Raw genomic sequence first — 7,013 nt, forward strand, 5'->3', positions numbered from 1 at the left:
AACTCAGTGGGTGCTAGAAGAAGGCTCTCATTTGCTCTGGGGGAAAAGTTGTTGTCTCTGTGTCTGTGACCCCAGCATTTCTCAATTCCTTGGTGAGCTTAATGTGGTATCTATCTCTCCCCGTCTGTGCTCTCTCATCTATGTGTGCTGCTCCTTAACAACGTAAGAGTGATTAATTAGATTAGGATGGTACTGAGTGGATCATGACAAATTATGGCTAACACTGAGAAGGATGAGTATCCCAGAACACTTAAATCAGCACATACACAACTTAAACCAAGAGGCTATTGTGGGAACAGAGCAGAAAAACACTGCAAGATTTAAAATCATGAAAGATATGTGTCCCTTCTTTCTGCCCCACTTGCTCAGTGGAGTCAGCTGTGGGTGTTCCTGCCTCTCTGCCTCCTCCACCCTGGCCCTGTCCTTGCTCCTGGCTGATAGTGCTGGTGGGGAGGGGAAACAGCAGTTGTAGCTTCCCACCCCCGCCTCACACAAGCTTCACAGTTATTCCACTGCGTCTCTGTGGGAAATTCATGCTGAGAGATGGAAGTTGTTAATGAGCAACTATGATCATGTTTCACAACTAAGTTCTCATTCTGTTTAGGAGAATCCCTTGTTATTAATCTAAGGTAACTTTCAAAGAAGATTTATGACTCTTTCCAAGATGAACTTGAAGATTATATAAAAGTCCAAAGGCCAAGGATTTGGAGCCAAAGACTTATTTCAGAAAATGAGAGAAGACTATTTGGAAACCTTTAGGAACAAAGAAGTTGATTCCAGACTCAGATATAAAATGTCTGATCAGGGATTCCAATATGAAACTCTCCAGGCTAACTAATCAAGGCCGTACAATATTCCACAAACAATGGAGAACCAGTTACATCAGGGATTTCCAGGTTATGACAGCAGGATGAGGCTAGACCCTCTAAGCTAATATCATCTCACAAGGGGCTATTTCTCAGGAAAGCCAATACCTTTATGCTTAGTCAGCAAGCCTATCATTGTGGTTCATATAGTGGAGAAACTGGAGTTCAAAAGTATCTCTCAGAAAACAGTTCCACACGAAGCCTTTCATAGGCAGATACACCAGAGAGAGAGAGGCACCATGTGAAGGAGAGAGAAAAACCAGAGCAGTGCAGCCCCACGCATAAGCATAAGAAGAGTTGGAGGGAACAGATTCAGACAACCACCAGAGCATTCAAAGAAAGTAAACAGATGTGGAAACAGTCAATGTCGGCACAGAAAAACTGAAGAATCAAAAGGAGATAAAAAATGCCAAAAAGTCTCCTCGAAGAAGGAGGAAAGCAAGGCTGAGAAAGAAAAAGAATGACGGCCAAGAAAGGACAGATGAAGGGATGCTGTGGGATCAATCTATCCTTGGATTTTTAAAGCCATTTAGTTGTTTCTTCGGAGACTGGATTGGAGGGAAAAAATAAAGTTGAGTGGTTTGTTTAGGTTCATGAGTTCTGTGTTCATATTATTTTTCTTATATGAACAGGTCATTTAACATCTAACAAAGGCCAGGTGAACAGATAATCTTTCTGTATGTTTCTTCTCCAATACAGAGATTACTCTTTCTTACTTTCTAAAATTTTTTTTGTATGTCATTTTTCTTACTCGAGATGACTCTGGATTTTATTCATTAGATTGCTATGATCATAGAGTCATTTTCCCATGAAATTGTTTTTGGAGGTACCTTAATGACAAATTTAATATGAACATGGATTTTACCCTCAAGACATCAGCGTCTGACATATACTCCAAGAAAACTGCCGTTCAAATGGAAACTTGTACACCAATGTTTATAGCAGCATTATTCACCATTGCAAGAACATGGAAACAGCCAGATGTCCAATCACAAATGAATAGATAAGAAGTTGTGGTGCATTCATACAGTGAAATACTATGCAGCACGCAGGAGCAATGATTTTGTAAATTACTACCTAACTTGGGAGGGAGTGAAGAACATTATGTTGAGTGAACTAACTTGGTCCCACAAAGACAAATACTGTATAAAACCATTATTGTAGAATGAGTATAAGGATCCAAGGAGAAGGGAGGGTGGAACCAGAGGGGTGAGGATGGGTGGGGAAGTGGGATGTTAATCATAGGGTTGCACAATTCAGTGGGTGGGTGGGGTGAAGGAAATAGGAAGGATCTTTTGGGAGAAACAATGTATTAAAATTTTGTAAAGGAATCAGAATAAAATTTTTTTTAAAAGGCATCAGCTTAGCTTAAAAGTGACACTGAGGACCCTAAATTGAAGTGTTAATAGAATTTGCAGATTCGATTTCTTGATTGGTTTTACTTTAGTGAGACGATTTTAGGTTTTTTGGTTTTCTACATGAAGCAATTTAGATTCTTTTCTTTGTCAGCTTTAACTTTTGCAGTGGAAAGTGTTTTATAATAAATAATAACTGTAGACTAAATATTATTTTTAAATGTTCAGCAGTTATGTTCTAAATGTTTAAAATAAAATGTCCTTATTTTTTTTAAGAAAAAAATAGGTGTGTGTCAGGGATGTATACTTTCTTCAGACATTTTCAATCCATATGCATAGCAAAATATTTTAAAGCCTGGACTTTAAGGAAAAATGTGGTACCAGGATTGGAGGAAGACTTATCAACAATCTGCATTATGCAGTTGACACAATCTTGCTTTCCAAAAAGAAATAGGATTTTTAAATGCTTCCTGAAGAAACTCAAAGACTACAGCCTTCAATATGAACTATATCACAACATCAAGAAGACAAAAATCTTCACCACTTAAGAGACTGAATGGAAAAGATTCATGTTTTTTCCCAAGCAAGGTAATCCAACAGAATGTGGAAATTACTGAATAATATCATTGACATCACATGCAAGCAAAATACTGCTGAAGAACATTCACATTAGCTACAGTAGTAAATTGACAGGGAACTGTCAGAAGGTCATGCTAGATTTAGAAGAGGCAGTGTCACCAGGGATATCATTGGCAATGTCAAATAGATAGATCCTGGCTGAAAACAAAGAATACCAGAAGAAAATCTGTTTGTGCTTTATTGGCTATGCAAAGTCATTCAACTGTGTGGATCTTAACAAATTATGGCTAACATTAAGAAGAATGGGAATTCCAGAATACTTGATTGTACTTGTAACAAATCTATACCTAGACCAAGGATCTGTTGTGTGATCAGAACAAGGGAACACTATGTGATTGAGAATCAAGAAAAGTGTACATCAGGAGGTATCCTTTCTCCATACCTATTTAATCTATATGCTTTGCAAATTATGTTAGAAGCTAGAGTTTATGAAGAAAAATGTGGTATCAGGATTGGGGGAAGATTCATCAATAACGTTTATACAGATGACACAACCTTGCTTGCTAAAAGTGATGAGGAGTTGAAATACTTGCTGCAGAAGGTTAAACATGCAGTTTTTAATATGAGTTGTGTCTCAACATCAAGAAAACAAAAATCCTTGCCACTAGACAATAGGCAACATCATGATGGATGGATAAAAAATTGAGTTTGTCAACAACTCCATCTTACTTGCATCTACCATCAGTATACTGGGTACTAGCAGTCAGGAGATCAAGAGACATATTGCACTGCGGAAGTCTGTAGTAAGGGATCACTCTAAATTATTGAGGAGAAATGATGTCAGTTTGAGAACTAAAGTGTATTTAGTCACTTCACTCACTTGCTATGCATCTGAGATCTGGACAATGAGTAAGGATGACAGAAAAAGAATTGATGTCTTTAATTAATGCCTCATTCTGGCCATGGTCATTCTAATCACTTGCTATGTATCTAAGAGCTGGACAATGGCTACGGATGACAAAGAACTGATGGCATTGAATTGTGGTATTGGAGAACACTACATATCCCATGGACTGGCAAAGAACAAACAGATATGTCTTGGAGAAAATGCAGAATGCTCCTTGGAAGCAAAGATGATGAATGAAGCTTCTGCTCACATATTTTAGGCATGTTGCTAGGGAGATTATTCCTGAAGATAGTCATCACGCTTGGAAGGGTGGAGAGATGGCAAAAAAGAGGAAGGCCCTCGAACAGATGGATTGACACAGTGACTGTAGCAATCAGCTTCATGACTGTGTCAGAATTGTGAGGATAGCACAGGATAGGACAAGTTCCAGATCTGTTGTTCATGGAATCACTATACGTAGTACTCAACTTGATGGCACCTAACAATAACAATAGGCCTATAGGAAACCTCATGATAGATGAAGAAAAAGTGGATGTTATCAATGATTTAATCTTCCTTAGATCCACAGTTAACACCCTTGGCACAAGTAGTCAAGAAAGCAAAAAAACATATTGCATTGAGTAAATCTGTCAAAGACTTCTCTGAGGTGTTAAGGATCAATCATGTCAGTTTAAAGACTAATATGCACCTGATTCAAGCCATAATCTTTTTAATTATTTATTATGCATCTGAAAGTTGGACTTGGACAATGACTAAGGATGACAGAAGACAAAGCAATGCCTTTGAGTTGTGGTTTTGGAGAAGAGTACTGAATATCACATGAATTGTCAAAAGATAAAACAAATATGTCTTGGAGAAAGTGCAATCAAGTGCTCCTTGAAGACAAAGATGGTAAAGTTTCATCTCATATATTTTGGGCATGTTGTTAAGAGAGTCCAGTCCTTGGAAAAAAGATTTTATCTTGGGAAAGGTGGAAAGTTAGAGAAAGAGAAGACCACGTCAAGGTAATGGATTCATGGAGGGAGTGTAACTGCTCAAATATATGAGAGAAGATGACTATGGGAGATTTCTCAGCAAGGTTCACGTCCTTTGTTCATAGAGTTGTTATGAATTGTAGTGGACTCCACCACAGCTAGCCACAACAGCTATATTAAACTGCCTTCATTAACATAACAAAGAATCCACTTTCTAAAGAAGATTACATTCACAGGTACATGGATCATACTTTCAAAACACTATTTAATAAATCATCTTTGGGTTAACAACACAACTTGCTATGGACTGCACCACTGGCAAATGCAAGGGAGAAAGGACAGTCTCCTTCCATGCCATTTATAGCCTTCAAAACTCTGCTTCAGAGGCAGCTCTGAGTTGGTTCCAACTCAAGTGCTGATCTTCAATCAGTAAGGAGTCTAGTGGTGTAGTGTGCAATATAACACATTGTTAACCAAAAGGTTATTATATCAACTCCACCAACGGCTCCCGGGGAGAAAGATGGGCACTCTCCTCACAGAGAGAGACACCATGAATCAGAGGTGACTGCATGCAATGAGTTTGGGGTTTGGGGTTTGTTTTTATTCCATTAATAGCTCTTTAAATTAAGAACAATCTGGTTCCATTTTGACTCAAAGACCTGACTTGATGAATTCAAGTCCTTCATCCTGTCCCTGCTTTCTTCCTGTCTTGGGAACTTCCTGTGTGCTCACCTGTCTTGGTCTCTGGGGCATTTTCTATTGTAGTCTTCCTATCTTGCCTTCCCTGATAATAAATTTGCTGTCTGTTCACTGCAGCCATCCCAGCATTGAGCCCCTCTCCCTCTGCTACCACTCTTCTGCCAGTCTCTCCTCGGCAATGGCTCTACCCTTTAAATCTAGTGAACTTGGGGTTTGTGGGGTGATTCCCATATAAAGTGATTGAAACATTTCAGTTAACACTGAACAGTTTAATCTCTCAAACTAGGTCTCCCAAATGTAATCTTGATACATTCTCTACAATTCCTTTGGGAACTTTGATATCAATTCCCAAGGGATCAGGTCTGAAGGTCCTGAAGGACACTGCCCATTCAAAGCTTGGGCAGCACCCCCCTTTGTTGCACCTTGAAATGAGCCATTAGGGAAAACCGTTGTTTCCGTTGCTGAATTTCAGTGTCCTTTCCTGTGATTTCTAGTGCAAATATAACCTTGTATATGTCAAGGTTCCTAAAGTGACATCAACATTATTCAGATGAATCAACTGAAATCTTCAAAGGAAGGCAACTTGTTACTTAGCCAAACTGGATGAAATCACATTTCAGCATGGAAAATAGCAAGGTCTGCCTTAAAATATCTTCCCTCTTGAGCTTGTGTCCCTCCCCCTCTGTAGATCAGCTCTGTAGATCAGACTTTGAATTTCCAACTGTTAGAAATATGCACAACTGGAAGTCCTTACCCTTTAGAATTTCACTTTTTAGAACTTTAGAACTCCACCTTAATACAAAGAGTCTAAAGAGGTCAAAGGAGCTTAAGTCCCTAGAACAACATCTTCCGCTTGGTCAGTGCTTGCACACATGCACGTGTGTACATGCATGTTCACACACACACACACTTTTCTTCTTTCCTCTTGGATAGTTGGAATAGAGGAGAAAAGAAGAAAAACATTGAAATGGAATTAGATAAAAGAGAAATACAAGAAAACTTGAAACCTTTCTTTCATTTTAAATTCAACTCACTGTTGCTGAGTCAGGACGACTCACAGCTGAACCCCCTTCCCTTGAGTTTTCAGAGGCAGTAAATAGCATGGGAAGAAATTACCTTCTTGTTCCCTCTGAGCAGCTGGTGGATTTGAACTACCCACCTTTGGGTCGGTAGTACAACTCTCATCCACTAAGACTCCTTCTTTAATGTCTTGTGATTACAATATGGCTTAAACTAAAATGGCTAGTGGCAAGGAATTATGCTGACAACACAATTATTCACAGCTCAAAGCTGCTAACTGCTCTCAAAGGGAAGAATGGTCAATCTTCTCCTGTGCAATTTACTGCCTCTAAAATATCCTTTGGAGTCCACAACAACAAAATGTAAAAAATCACATGGTATGAAATCTTCCTTCCCAAAGTTTTGAACTGAGAAGATAGCCTATGTTTCAACAAAAAGCTCTAATTGTTTTGTAACTCTTATAAAGATATTGAACTAAGCATGTTACTAAGCGACACATATGTAGTTTGAACATGCACCATAAATGTACATGCACTATTTTCTTATCAACATGGTTAGCTTCCAAAGACCAGAACATTGTGTAAAAATCAGTGTTGTGTAAAAATCAGTGTAA

This window comes from Elephantulus edwardii, unplaced genomic scaffold (genome assembly GCF_000299155.1).
Source record: "Elephantulus edwardii isolate Elephantulus edwardi_28Jun2011 unplaced genomic scaffold, EleEdw1.0 scaffold00280, whole genome shotgun sequence".
NCBI classification, from domain to species: Eukaryota; Metazoa; Chordata; class Mammalia; order Macroscelidea; family Macroscelididae; genus Elephantulus; species Elephantulus edwardii.